Source organism: Dermacentor albipictus, chromosome 5 (assembly GCF_038994185.2).
Source record: "Dermacentor albipictus isolate Rhodes 1998 colony chromosome 5, USDA_Dalb.pri_finalv2, whole genome shotgun sequence".
In the NCBI taxonomy this organism is placed as follows: Eukaryota; Metazoa; Arthropoda; class Arachnida; order Ixodida; family Ixodidae; genus Dermacentor; species Dermacentor albipictus.
In genome coordinates this window covers 56,932,638-56,947,699 of record NC_091825.1, presented here as the reverse complement: position 1 = coordinate 56,947,699, position 15,062 = coordinate 56,932,638, and the positions used below count along the sequence as shown (strand labels likewise).

The window sequence follows — 15,062 nt, the reverse complement described above, 5'->3', positions numbered from 1 at the left end:
CGATCGAGTACGCGTACCTGCACTGAACATGGCATCGTGCAGTACACTCATGTCAAGACATGCACATTAGCGAGTTTTCGAATAGAGAGAGCAAAGGTACCGCGGCCGAAAAAAATTGCGTCAGTGCCAGTGCGCATGCGCGAGACGCAAATATGGTTTCGCGTTTGCGACGGTGGCGCTTTTCCACAGAAATACCGCCGCGACCCAAGCTCGAGGCCGAAGTTTGGCGTCAACGAACATGGCGGCACTCATCGAAGTGCCCGCTCTCGCAGTGTGCCACATCCGACCTCATTTGCTAATACATTCTTAACTATGCACTACGTGCGATTCTGATCGCAGCGGCTTTTATAGAGCTTCGCTGTATGAAAGCCTAGGTGAAACGCTCACGGTCCGACCACAGAAACCTCCTTAAGCTCATACCCCCTTAAGCATTGGCTCCTACTCCCATAAACGAGGCCTCCCCATTACGACGGCAGAAGTGAAATTCCACGTTGGAATGATGAGTGGCAACGGAGCCAGCTGTGAAAGACGACGACGACGAAGACGACGAGAGCGCGAGCAGTGGCACTAGCGAGTTTGCGCGGTTGACGCCGAGAATGCTTAGAGCGAAGCTGTACACTCTAAAACAAAATTACACCCTTTGGGTCGTATCTTGCCGCACAACAATATTCGTCATCTGTTTTGTCCGCATTTCATTTAACGTATCGAGCGGGGTACTTCCCAGCAATGAAAGGCATGCGCGTTATCAGCATGACATAGCATTCCCCTCAGGAAAGTAGCGGGCGCGGAATTTTCAAGAAAGGAAACGCAAGCAAGGCAGATGAGGATTATCGTTGTGTGGCAGAGATACACCCTAAAGGGCGTAAGTTTGCCTAAGAGTAGGTGAAACGCTCGCTGTCTGACCACAGAAACCCTCCAGCAGAGCTTGTGGCGCACCACTGTCTACGACAATAGGGCGTTCGTTTCTCTCTCGCAGAAAAGCGCGTGCGCAGCAGTCTCAGAATCATGGGTGCCAGATGGGATTATTAATAGCCAAATTGGGCTACTTTTTACCTGGGTTGGCGTCGAAAATTCCGAGTTCGCTCATGGCTGTATTTTGGCTGCTGATGTCTTAAGGACCTCTGCGTCCCGAGTACCACGTCAACACTGACAAAATACGCGAAGGCGGTTTATGAAAACCCAAAGCTCATTGCTGCTTGAACGGTATGTAGGCAGTCCTGAAGGTTGTGTTTTTGGCAATGCTGGGGCTTGGAGGATGGCGTTAAGTCTAGGCTGCCACGTTCATGCGTCATTGCAGCACTAAGATCTCTTCTGCTTACGGCGTATCTCTTAACGGGCAACTTATACCATACAGCAGAAGTCACAGGTACTTGGGAGTCATAATTGACAGAGACCTATCTTGGACTCCGCACGTGAATTACATGAAAAAGCGGCTGACTGCTATCTGTCACCTGTTCAGGTTTATTGCAGGAAAAAGTTGGGGAGTATCTATACACGCTATCCTGCAGCTGTACATGGCATTGTTCGTTGGATTCCTGCGATACACCCTGCCTGCAATATCCAACACCTGCAAGACTAACCTGCGTACGATTCAGAGTAGTCAAGCCCAAGTCCATAAGATATGTCTTGGCTTACCACGCAGTGCATCAACGGCTGAAACCATTGCCCTTGCGCAGGATTACCCAATCACGACGCACATTACCATTGAGACAATGCGTATGCATCTCAGGCATTATGCTAGGACTCCTTCCCCCAACTTGGCGAGCCTCACTGCTGCAAGGCCCTGCTCGACATTTAGCGGCATTGTGAGTGCACATCGTGCGTCGTTTACTTCAGGATACGCACCTGCGGCCAAGCCAGCGTTTCCTCCGTGGTGTTTGATCCATCCACAAGTACATATAATGATTCCAGGACTACAGAAGAAGACAGATCTACCGGCCCCTGCTCTAAAACAGCTGAGCTTACTTCTTTTGCATGAAAAGTACAGCAACCACGTGCACATCTATACCGATGGATCGACTACGTCGTGCAGTTCTGGTGGTGCCGTGGTTATACCAACGCGAGGAATGACACTGCGGTTCAAGACATCGCATGTCACGACCTCAACGGCGGCAGAACTAATGGCCCTGCGTCGAGCACTGGAATTCATTTATTCTGAAAGACCTAGAGAATGGGCTGTGTTCTGCGATTCAAAACCGACTTTACAGTGCACGCAGTCAGTACTCCGACATTGATGCCATGACCAATTGATATACGAAACCGCGAAACTTAACCATCACGTCCAACAAAAAGGTCACGAGGTCGTTTTTCAATGGGTACCTGGCCATTGTGGAATCAGTGGCCAGGATTCCGCCGATAATGCTGCTCGCACAGCACATCAAGACGAGCACAGCCTTCCCATTCCGCTTTCGAGGACATATGCTGCAAGGCAGCTTCGACACCTGGCACGCAGTCTCACATTTACCGAGTGGAACTCGCCAAATTTACGACTTACACGACTGCATCGACTAAACTCCTCCCTGCAACTCCGACCTCCACTCGGACTTCCTCGACGTGAAGCTACGCTTCTCTGTCGCCTTTGGTTAAAAGTTGCCTTCACAAAGTCATACTCTACATTAATTGGAGTGACTGACAGTGCATCATGTGAGGTCTGTGGCACCGAAGAAAACATCAACCACCTACTGTGCCACTGTCCACGATACACCCCAGAGAGACAAGAACTTGCCAAATCTTTCCAAAAACTGGACAATCGGCCGCTTTCTGTGCAGGTGCTGTTGGAACACCGCCCCCATCGCCCGTCGGTCCATAAAGCGGTGAAGGCGCTTTTGTGCTTCTTAAGGACGACGGGCTTGTGCGAGCATCTGTGAATATTAATGCAATTTCTGTAAGACCACACACGTCAGCGAACTCACCGCAATTTCCTTCTTTCCTTCCCTCCTCTCTCTCCCTGTTATCATAGCCCCCTCTTTTCCATTGCCCCCGGTGTAGGGTAGCCAACCGGAAGTTATTCTGGTTAACCTCCTTGCCTTGTACTTATCTCTTTCCCTCCTTCCCTAAGATCTCTTCTTTTTGTTTTGGTTTTGGCGTGATCTTCTGCCGGTTCACGCGTGGTTCCTCAGTAAGAAAACCGGTGGGCCTGACAACTGTCGAGTACGTGTTCTGTGCCGGCTGCAATACAGCAAACTATTAGGTGAACTTGTACAACAGCTCAAGTATTCGCACGCATGTCGTGGCGCATCATTTTCACCCATGGTCCTTTCAATGTTTATCAAGGGTTCCTCGAATCCTATTTCTTGGTTTTCCTGCAAATCACCACGTTATTTTTTTAGCCGGTAACTTCACGAAAAATATCCAACTAGCTTTAAATTAGAAATTCTCCCCGTACTGTCTGCGCTTGCTTTGTCCCTACTTGCGCTGCCTCTTTCGAACGCAGCCGTCGAACGCGTGTTCAGCCCGGTTTCATTGACAAAGAATGATTTGCGAAACCGCATGTCGAATGAAACAGTGCAAGATCTCCTTCACGTTAAGTTTGGTCTGATAGAGAGTGAGGACTGCTGCGAAGATTGTGAGTCGAATCAACAGTTTCTGTCGCGTTTCAACTCTGCAGTTCTATATGGTCCACGTGGCAGTGGAAGTTATTTCAAATGGGGCTAGATTGTATACTTTTTCCATTCGCGTAAATCCCCAGTGTCAGAAGTGTCAACTGAGACTCTACGCAATGCCTTTCTTTGCGTTCTTTGTTTTAGTCATGCAGTTTTGTATTACATGAAAGCTGCGATTGTATCATGATACTTCTTGAACGTTGCATATTATTACAAAAATAAGCTCTGTAAATATATAAAAACTATGTTTGTCCACAGTGACAATGGCAAGGCAATTGCTCATGAAAGAACGGCGAGTGATTGCTTTGTGAGCTTCAGGGTGATAACTCGTCGGCTTTCGTACCGCACTGCTGCGACAATTTTTTTCCTTTAAACTATGTGCGTACAATTGCAATTATTGCATACTTCTTATATGCACGTACTTTATGACCATTATAATTCCTCTTGGTTCGTCTTACTAGCCATTACATTGTATTTGCTCTCGCGTATTTTCCAGCTATGCAGAGAACAAGAAACTGCGTTCGATATGCATTATAGATGTTTGTGGTACTCTTAATTCGTCCATGTTTTATTATTTTTGTGCACATTGCAATACTGGTTGGGCAAAGAGTACTTGCCAGCTTGTAGAGGTATATATAGTGTTCCACTGAATTCCTGCTCTAATATATGGTGCTTGAATTTGTTAGACAAAGGAGTTTACTATGTACATCATGGCAGCCGGGTGCGACATATATAAATCGGTTTTAAGTGTTTTCTAGCGTAATTACATTTCTTAGTGTGTTTCTTTTTCAAATTGCACTCAAAGTAAGGTAAACAGCACCCCTCGGAAATTTGGCAACACACGCATTCGTGCCTGCATTCTCAAAAGCTTACGTACACGTTTTCATATTGGACGAATCTTGCCAGTGAATCTGTTTAATATCGCACAGTTGAACCCTTTTTGATGGTAATGGCACCTGGATTATTGCCAGCTCCGCAACCCAGGTGGCAATTAAAACTACAAGCTTTATTTCAGCTCTTCTGTTATGGACCAGCTGGTCATTCTATTTGTTCCCACTCAAAAGGGAATTGCAGTCACAACCGCCGCTTCTATGCACCAGGAAAACGCGAGAAGGTTTCAAGTTTTCTCCAGAGTCCAGTGTGCCTCCAAGCGGCAGCATTTGCTGCTTACAAGTGAAAAATACAAAGTAGAGAGAGAAATAAAGAAAACGGGAGAGAAATGATAGCTTACTTTATGAAGCAAGCTTATGAAAGGCATCTATATTCTAAAATGCCTTCAGCTCAGGCTGCCTATCGGGCACTACATCGGGACCAACCGAAGCTGATCCTGGAGGTGGGAGCAAGCAATATTTTTCATTACTCTTACGTAAAAATGCCTTCTGTAAAGCGAAGCGTGGACTAAAGTTAGTTGAGAACTTGACCCAGTAAATATCAATAACGTCATGGGTAAATCGGAAAAGAAATGCTTCAGCTCATTCTACCGAAAAGTGGTGTCCAAATCCAGGTCTGAGAGGCAGCTCTCACTATAATTCTTTACGCAGATCTTGAATCCAGCTTTGTGCTGGTTGCATGCACCGGAAGTTATTTGGGAGCCGGAAATACGCGGTTAGATTTAGACACCCTCCATGGGACACCTGCAGAACATCATCAAACGTTTTGGCTATGTTTTTGGTTACTTTTCGCTCGCGAAAAATTTGGGTCTGGCTACTTTGTGCTACATTTTGAGATCATTTGGCTATTTATTGTTGGGATCGTTTGGCAACTCTGGTCTCTCTCCGACTTTGCAATGGGACGGCCACGCATCGTTCGTTCTCCCGACGAGCAGCTACCCTACGAGCGGGAGATCTCATTGGCGTCGCACCAACGCCTCTGCAGATAATCGGGCACGTGAGGCGGAGCCCAAGCGGCAATGTCGGGCTGATCTGGCGGTTCGTGCGGCCTGCGAAGTGAAGCTAAAGCGGCAACGTCATGCGGCCGACTCCGCGGCCGAGCGAAATGGCCAGCGCCGAAATTAGGTTGACGTTTCGGTGGTTCAGGTCCGCGAAGCAGCGCAGCGACAACGTCGACGCCAATATAAACACCGAAGAAGATGACTATTATTACGATATTATCGCGAGATGCTCAAGAGACTTAACACTATAAACATGAATAGCGTACCTGACTAAATCAGGCTAGGTGACAGCGTCACCGTCCCGTTTCAAAGGGAATGCCAATAAATCATGGCCATTATTAGCACAGTATCGTGCCATTTGTCACGCAACGTGACATGCGCGTCGCGTCACGTCGATACGTGCAAACTTCATTGCAATTGCATTATCATCCATCAGGTATCCCGACAAGAAGCAGTTGCATGCTGCAAGTAGCTAGACCTGGTTAACTCAAGCAGGTTAGGTCACTACTTGTTGCCACCTCGTCTCGAAGAGGATGCCAGTAAACCATCATCATCAACAACATTATCGCATTGTGCCATGGATCAAGAGAATTGAGATGTGCGCAACGTAGTCTGGATACCACCGTTTACTCTTCCGTACACGTTATGGCGCCTCCTCTCAAGGTATGAACTCCTGCTGAAGAAGGAGCATTGTAGAGCTACTCGCGCAGGACCAGGCAACGTCGGGCTCAGCATACCCCTGTGCAGAGAGCCGCACAACCCGTAGCTCGCAGTCAACGCAGGGCCAGCAGTTCAGAGCGTTCTCGTGAAAGCGAAGCGAAGAGACCTCACCGCGAAGACCCCGTAGAGTGTGGTGCCGAAATTGGAGCTCCTACGGAGCCGCTCCTCCAGATTACGATGCGACTATGCTGCGTGTGAAGGCACGCCTCTGACTTTCTTTATTCCAAGAGTTCTGCTACCCTACTTTAGGCTGTAAGCACGAGGGGACACAGAAGTTTAAATAGCATAGCATAGCACAGCTCCGACGTTTCAAATGGTCCACATGTCTCTGCTACCTCGACGATGTCATCGTCTTCTCGCCCAAGTTTGACTCGCACCTTGAGCGTCTAACAGCTATACTTGATGTATTTCGAAAGGCGAAACTGCAACTTAACTCGTCCAAATGTCGTTTCCGCCGCCGCCAAATTACTGTTCTGAGCCACCTCGTTGACGCTTCCGGAGTAGAGCCTGATCCCAACAAAACTCGCGCTGTCCGAGACTTTCCGGTTCCGAAGACAGCCGCAGATGTACGAAGTTTTGTAGGACTATGCTCGTACTTTCATCGTTTTATTCAAGATTATGGGGCAATTGCTAGACCCCTCACTAATCTTTTTTGAAGACAGACGTACAATTCTCCTGGGGTACTGCAGAAGCCGCCGCCTTCTCTCGCCTCCTTACTCTTCTCTCCTCACCGCCCATTCTCGCCCACTTCGACCCTGATGCTCCCACAGAATTGCGTACAGATGCCAGCGGTCATGGCGTAGGTGTCGTCTTAGCCCAGCGTCAGTGGGGCCAGGATCGCGTTATTGCTTATGCCAGCCGCCTCCTCACACCATCGGAGCGCAACTATTCCATTACGGAACGAGAATGCCTTGCTCTAGTCTGGGTGGTTGCGAAGTTCCGTCCTCACCTTTACGGTCGCCCTTTTTCCGTAGTCACTGACAATCATGCTCTCTGCTGGCTCTCATCGCTTAAGAGATCCTACAGGCCGGCTTGGTCGATGGGCTTTGAGGCTACAAGAATTTTCATATGCCGTGGTCTACAAGTCTGGCCGCCTGCACCAAGACACTGACAGCTTGTCGCGTTACCCTGCTGACGACCCTGACTCCTCCAATATTACCAGTGCTGCTTGCGCATTCTCTGCGTAACACATCGTAACTCAACTTGCGTAACTCATCGACCGTTTTCAACACTCTCCGGCCGACGCCCCACTACGCCTCTTCGTCCTCCGCAACGGTACTCTGTACCGTCGTAACCTTCATCCGGACGGCTCTGAGTTCCTACTTGTCATGCCTAAACACCTCCGCTCAACCGTTCTAAAAGAGCTTCACGACGCACCAACGGCAAGACACCTCGGCGTATCTCGAACTTATGACCGTGTACGTCGCCGTTTTTTCTGGCCGGGCCTTGCCCGTTCCGTACGACGTTACGTCGCCGCTTGTGAACTTTGCCAACGACGCAAGAAGCCTTCCCAGCTCCCCGCTGGTTACCTGCAGCCGCTCGACATCCCTGCCGAGCCCTTCCATCGTGTCGGCTTAGACTTTCTCGGCCCATTTCCGGAATCTACATCAGGAAACAAGTGGGTTGCAGTCGCGGCGGACTACACGACCCGCTACGCCGTAACCCGCGCTCTTCCGACCAGTTTGCGCAACTGATATTGCGGACTCCCTCCTGCATGATATTTTGATTTATGGTGCTCCGCGTCAATTGCTAACAGACCGTGGCCGTACGTTCTTAGCCAAAGTCATTGACAACATCGGGCGTGCCTGCTCAATACAGCATAAATTTACCGCCTCCTACCACGCTCAAACGAACGGCCTCACTGAGCATTTGAACCGCACCTTTACAGACATGCTATCGAAATACGTTTCAGACAACCACCGTGACTGGGACCAGGCTCTACCTTACATCGCCTTTGTGTACAACTCTCCCCGTCTCGACACTGCTGGCTAATCTCCTTTTTACCTCTTGTATGGCTGTGAACCCACGCTACCACTGGACACTGTGCTTCCGTCCACCAGAGCTTCAACTAGCGATTATGCCCGTGATGCTCTCGCCCATGCTGACCATGCTCGCCAACTTGCGCGCGCTCGTCTACAAGTCTCTCAAGACAAACAAAAGTAGCGCTATGACCTCGGTCACCGTGATGTCAATTTTGTGCCCGGCACCCTCCTGTTGCTTTGGTCACCATCGCGTAAAGTTGGCCTTTGTGAAAAACTGCTTTCCTGCTACACGGGCCCATATCGCGTGCTTCGCCAAGTGATAGATGTCACCTACGAAATCGTTCCAGCCACGCCCACTACGTCCTCTGCTGTGACAACCAGTGACATTGTCCACGTCGCCCGACTCAAACCCTACAACTCTCCACGCGCCTTGGATATTTACCAGCACCGTGACGGCACTTTTTCCGCCGGGGGGTAGTATTATGATATCATCGAGCGAAGCTCAAGGGACGAGCCGCCGCGAGAACGACGACGAAGTGGGTCTGTGCCTTTGGCGCGAGTGAATGTGGGCCTGGTGCTCTGGCTCAAGTCCAGTGTAAATAGCCTGTAAATAGCCTCTTTCGTCTGTGTCTTTCTACACGTAACAATATCAAGCATCAAGAATTTTTTTGAAGCGCAACATTGCGCAACTAATTAGCAGCAGAAAAGCAAATGCAGGAACTTCAAACGAAACAACTTAAGAAGTAAACATCCACTAACAGCAAAAATTATCTAAATGGCGCAAGCAACAGTCAATTAGCATGAAAGCATTGCGCTTTCATAAATACATGTTAAGGATACGTGTGAAGAACTAGATTGTGACCGTTAGATTTTAGGTTTTGAGATATCTAAGTCCGCGCGTTTATACAAGTCTCATCAGATATTTATCCCCAAATGCGTACATTCTTTGTATGCCTGATGACAAAAGCCACAGCGGCAAAGGTTTAACGCCAAGAGGGACGCTTTCAGGCCCATCTCGCTGAGTGCAGTACGGTTTGACAATTCCACGGCCTGAGATCGCTGTCTTTATGTGGATGACTACTGCGATTGTATAACACCTAATTTTGTTCATTTATATTCATGTAAAATATAAATTGCTACCTGCCGTATGCTCCGGGGTGTCCATTTCTACTTCACCCTGAAAGAACTTGCGCATGTGGACAAGTCGGTTACCACTGGACGGAACGTCACCATAGGGAGAACAACGTGAACAGTGCCAAATCGATTTGTGAACCGGTTCATTGCTATACCCGTTCATCAACGAGTTTACAATTTTACAGCAAAGCTGTTAAGGGCTAGTTCCCCCAGGATCGTGTCTGAGTGTCGACACAAAGCTCGAGCCTTCATGGCGCGAGTACGCGTCGTCATTGACGCCTCTCTACTACAATAAAACGTCATTAGGTGGGCCGATCACGAATATAGTGCAATACTGGGCCGACCCGCGGCGGTGGTGCAGTTTGCCAGAAGGTGCCCACAAACAGCTTTGCTAGTCACCCTTTTTCACAGAGTGGAAATGCCCTAATTTTTTTATGCGTCTCAACCGAAACTGAACAGGAACGACATCAGAGCTGATTGAACCTAAATCCGAGCCGGTGTTTCTCTTTTTCAGGTTCGACGCCTTGATCGTGACGCAAAATTCAAACAGCCACATGCCTCGATGTTGTACGCGTATCATCCGCTAGTGCTGTTGCGCCGGTAACTCAATCAAGCTTCGCGTCGTTTATGTTCCATCACTGCGTTAGAAATGCGTGTTTTAGTCATTCTTTCTTGCTACGTATGCCTCGCGGTAGATCTCCGAAACAATAAAAACACTGAAATAATAAAACGAAAGTGAAAAGAACTGCTTAGCGCATCATCTCACCTGTGGGAGCAATTTTGTGCGGTCGTAACGACGCCGTATCACGTTGAGTGCTCGCCGCAAGACACGGCACGAGTACGCTGCGCGGTTGCCGGCTTGGCCCTGGATCACGACACGATCCGCCAAGCGTCGCCGCGCCAAAAGGTAGTGACTACAAGGATCGCAAGAGCTTCACCACCATCCGCTCTCTTTGGAGCATTCACGGAGGCGGAAAACAAATGGCTCACTCAGCAATATACACACCACGGTAATACACAAGTCATCACCCACTCGACTATATTTCGCCGGAGGTTGTGGGTTAGACACAGCCTAAGAAAGCTGCGCTAAAACAGGGGTTTAACGCAAATACATTGGAGTACTGAGATATTGCTGCATACTGAAGGAACCCCGGAGGTCGAAGTTACTTTCACAGCCCTCCAACACAAGTCTTACTGCTTCTGTTTTCCTTTGCGATGGTACACCGATCAATAAATTTGTCTCAGGAGTCTGCGTGATGTCGTGGGGAAAGAGCAGAAAAAGCATCAAATTATTGTACTTGGGAAAAGCGATAATCATGCTACCCATTCTACAGCCTTCCTGGCGGTGAATTTCAATGACAGATTCAAATAACCAGTTCTATTTGGAGTGAGGCTGCTCCAATGACAGGCCAAGAGCGTGTTCCGGGACAGACCTAGAGCAGCTTTGGAACATACATCACTGAGGCCCAGCCCAGACTTCCTTCAGAATTGATAGAACCGACCGCTACTATCTCGATGACGTGTTTCCTTGGTGTGCGATATTTCTCTCTCTGCTCGTCTAGTGGCCGTGCGGAAGCCGTCGGTGTAACAATCGTGGACAACGCGTTTGCGTAATACTGGTATCCCGTATGCACCTTGGAGACCACGGGCATCTCAGTTGAACGTGTGCGGTTTGTTATCACATGCCGCAACAAGCTCGGAACACTAATTCTGTTGTCGGACACTTGTCGCAATAGTGCAACCCGCTCACACATGGAACAGTTTTGTGCACTGACGGGAACAGCAGCGTTCTGAGCGCATCTCAGTGAAGGTTGTTTTAAAATGCGGCAAACTTTCCGAAATCATGTGCCAGGCATCGTCACGCTAAAGTTGTTGAGAGGACCACACTATCGCACCCATCTGCCTGCCGCTGTCAGATCAGTGCCGACGGCAAAGGTGAGGCAAGATATTCATGCCTAAGCTGTGGGGCCCAGTACAGGTGAGATGCCTTGCGATACATGCGGCAGCGTCCAGACAGTGGTTCCAAGTTTAATTTATCCTTTTCCGCAACTCCCGTTTGTGCTAGAAATATGACGGTGGTTGTCGCATAACACGAAAGAAAATTCAGACACGGCATATTCAAGCTTTCCCTAATTTCGCGTGAATAATGTCTTGTAGCTGACATGTCAGCGAGGTGATCGGACCGGTTGGCCTTTGCAGTGACGTCATTCAGTGACGTCAGTACACAGCACTAAGCCATTCTCACCGACAGAAAAATTGTGCAGTTTTTGGGGGAAGCTAGTCTGGCAGCCAATACGCGGTGAGCGGGAACACGCCGTGCTGAAAGCGCATGAAAATGCCGCAAAACTAGAGGGTGGCGCAGACAGTGAACAGCGAGACAAAGGCGACGCTGAAAACACTTTCAAGCCTGCGAGTTCCATCGACGGCGCTTGCGTTTATAAACTTGGAGCCCTTGCTGTATTCCAGAACCAAGCACTCACTCAGAGTTGGCTAACCGCTTCGAACCTGCCACTTACTTCCCCCTCAGTTCTTTTTTTTTCATGACTATGATGACGTATGGGGTGTTGTAGTGCAAGCACCTGTGATGGCCAAAGAGCACCAAGAAGTGGTATGACGTAGTCGATGTTCCGATCAATAGCAAAGGGTATTTGTGACATGGCTGTATAGGGCCCTAAAAATATTCGCTGTGAATAGCGTAAAGTATTATGTATGTGCATTCAAACTATGACGAGGGCATGTGAGGTGTGATATTAACATAAAAGGTTAGCTATGAAGGGTGATACACTAAAATATTAGCGCCAGTAGCACGACTGCCTCTAAACACAAAGGCGTGGAGGCACGTGCTATATATCAAGTATTACTGTCGCAGCAGCAGCCTATAGTGAGATGTCGTGCTGCGATCTTATGGGCTGATTACCTGCAATGTGCTGATACCGAGTAAAACGCTCAAAACTGATTTAATGTCAAAAATAGGCCTATATCAAGAAATATTGATGGGTGTACACGAACGTGATGTATATAGGCTAAAGTACATTTTACGGTGAAGTTTTGCTTCCCGACATTCTATCAAAACATGGAGGGCCGTCAGCCTCCCACCACGACTACTACACTTGTGAGGATTACGACCAGTCAACGAAAACTTGTAAGTGCCATACGGATGCCCTATACTGAGTTGGAAGAATAGGACATCGGTTTGTCGAGATTTTGTTGTAAAGAGTCAAAACTCATCCTTTCCTGCCAAGCATCCCGTGTTCGTATTAGTAAATTAAAGTCAACACATTATTTTTTTCGCTTCTAAAACGGGCCTCCGAAAGGAAGCCACAAAAACAGAACCTCTTTGATGGAGTAACTTTCACAGACCGGTTTCCCTCACATATGACCATTACTCCAGACATGAGAATTTTTTAACCACACGAGCTCCCCCCTACTTTCCAGATTACTATAGGCACCATGCCGCAGAAGCGGCACGGCGCAAAATTATCGCACAATGCAGTTGCTGTGAACCGTATGTTTTTTGCGAGATCTATGGTCGACTCACTTGATTGCAGCAACACTCCGCGTGGGGACCTCTTCGGCCAACTTGCTGGTGTCGCTGCTTCCGTGTTGCTTTAGCGCGTCCAGCAGTTGCTTCCGTTCACTGCGGAGTACGTTGGGTGAAATCATTATGCAGCTCGTAAGCAACAGGATGAGTGCAAAACTTATTTAGGGGGTGTCGTCTCTGCCACTAGGTGAAAAATTGTTTTAGCAAAATTCCTGGCTTTCGAAGCCCAAAAGCACTTTGTTACGGCTAGTTGATTCATACTGAATAGGTAAAATGCTGCGCAAAATACGTGGAGAGAGGAAAGAAACAGCTCAGCGCGCACAGCCTGTGTTCTGCCCTCTCGAATCACCCCCCCCCCCTTGTTCGTGTATTTTGTGCAGTTCGTTACCCGTTCAGCTTAAAAGGCCAATTGTAAAGAAACTTGAGACCACGTCAAGCACCTCGTTTCAAGCATTGTAGACCGAGCAGGAGCAGCCTCCGTACAAAAAAAAATTACGTTTCAAATACAAGTTGGGAAACCATGAAAGCGGTAGAACCCATATCATGATGCCTGCCGACGGTAAAGCGTAAGCACTAAATCAATATAGCAACACAATGCATCACCGTCGAAACGAGTAATGTATAAGACGTGCTGCCGCGCGGCTCCTCCTTTGTGCTTCCCTTAGAACCCGGTGCCATTCAGCGCCGTCGTCGCGAAGCCTGCGCGTGGCCTACAAAATGCGTGGTGCACCAGTGCATGCGAATGCTGAAACGCGTCAAGCAGACACCGGGCTCCTCTTTCGCCCTTCTTTCCGGACACGCTGCGCCATCTAATGGCGCTGCCGAGAAGTCCGCTCGTGGGCGCCGAGAAGGGAATCGTGGCGGGCCGGTTCATGCGAACGCTGAGAATCGTTCCCTCACTTGCAGCACACTCAATGGCACATACTCAGTGACCCAAGTAGGCTAGATGTTCATCGAAGGGTGGCACACACCCAGTGCATTCATGGCACCGCTCGCCGAGCATTTGCATAAAAGGCGTTCATTGAAAGTGTCACATGTCCAGGACACTCGTGGCGTAGCCTGCTAATGCAATGGGTTGCTATCCTTGAGGAACCACTGCGACGTGGGTTCGGTTTCGCTCAGCGCATCGGAGAAATTTAGGTGATCTCGGTCGTCATTGAAGAGCAGCACATTCCCAGTTATACCTAGTTACGTAAGTTGGCGAAATAGACGTTCATTGAAAAGCAGCCTGAACCATTCCACCGTGGACTACCCAGTGAGACAGGTAGGCGGGAAAATGGCACACACCTCCCGGAAAGAGCGTAAATGCTAATGCATTAGGACTTCCTTAAAACGTTTGGCACCTAAACAAGAAAAAAAAACACAATTAACCACTCGGCAGAAACGATCCAGAACGGCTCGGCATTATCTCCGTCACTGGGCGGTGCCCGTGGCGCAGCAAGCAGCTCGGAGGACAAGGCCTGAGATTTGAGCCATGTCTCCTGCACATCAGATTCAAGCGTCGTCAGCTTAGGTACTATATTGAAAAGCGATTAAGAAAATGAAGAAACTAGCTGTTCTGCGCCTTTACTAAGACTGCGTCAATTCCCACCCTATATTGTTTCCCGTTCCTTCATCATAGGGAAGCAAACCGGACGTGTCTGGTAGGCCTCCCCGCCAATCCTCTCCTCCACCCCATATACTACATATCTATGAATAATTTTTTTCAAAGTGAAAATTTATTGCAGTTGCCGTATGAAGGAGTATTTATGTATACTTTCAAATATAAACCCTAGCGCACCGTTCTCGCATATAGGGTCATATTGCTTAGCGAATAGCGGATTTCGTCTGCTTTTGGATTCTACACTGTTCAAATTTGTAAAGTCATCATGCAAGTACCGATGTCCCATTGTTGGCGTACGCGTGTGTTGTGAGTGAAACAGAGTGCTAACACATGAGGGAAGACGTAGAAAAAAAGACTTACGACGAAGTGTAGCGTTGGGATCGACCGTACTTAGACCACGTGTGCTCGCGACGTTGTTAAATAAGCATTGGCCTCGCGATTCTTAAAAAGTGTGCGTGCTGTGCTTGAGTCACGTGTGTAGAGTGGGTGCTCGGTAGGTATGGCTTGAGAAGAAAGACGTGGAAAAGAGAGCGCGGCCATCATCCGAGATCGAGAGCATGTGCAACTGAAACTCCTCAGGCACCCACCG

At 48.6% G+C, this 15,062-nt stretch overlaps 1 protein-coding gene across 1 annotated transcript in view; it reads right to left on the bottom strand.

Moving 5' to 3' along the window:
• The window catches only part of LOC135911175 (neprilysin-2-like), a 336,673-nt gene extending 323,787 nt beyond the window's left edge, over positions 1–12,886 (bottom strand). Inside the window, exon 1 of the mRNA XM_070538401.1 lies at positions 12,868–12,886. The gene's annotated coding sequence lies outside the window, so the exon portion shown is untranslated. The remainder of the gene's footprint in view (positions 1–12,867) is intronic.
• Between the last annotated feature and the right edge of the window lie 2,176 nt (positions 12,887–15,062).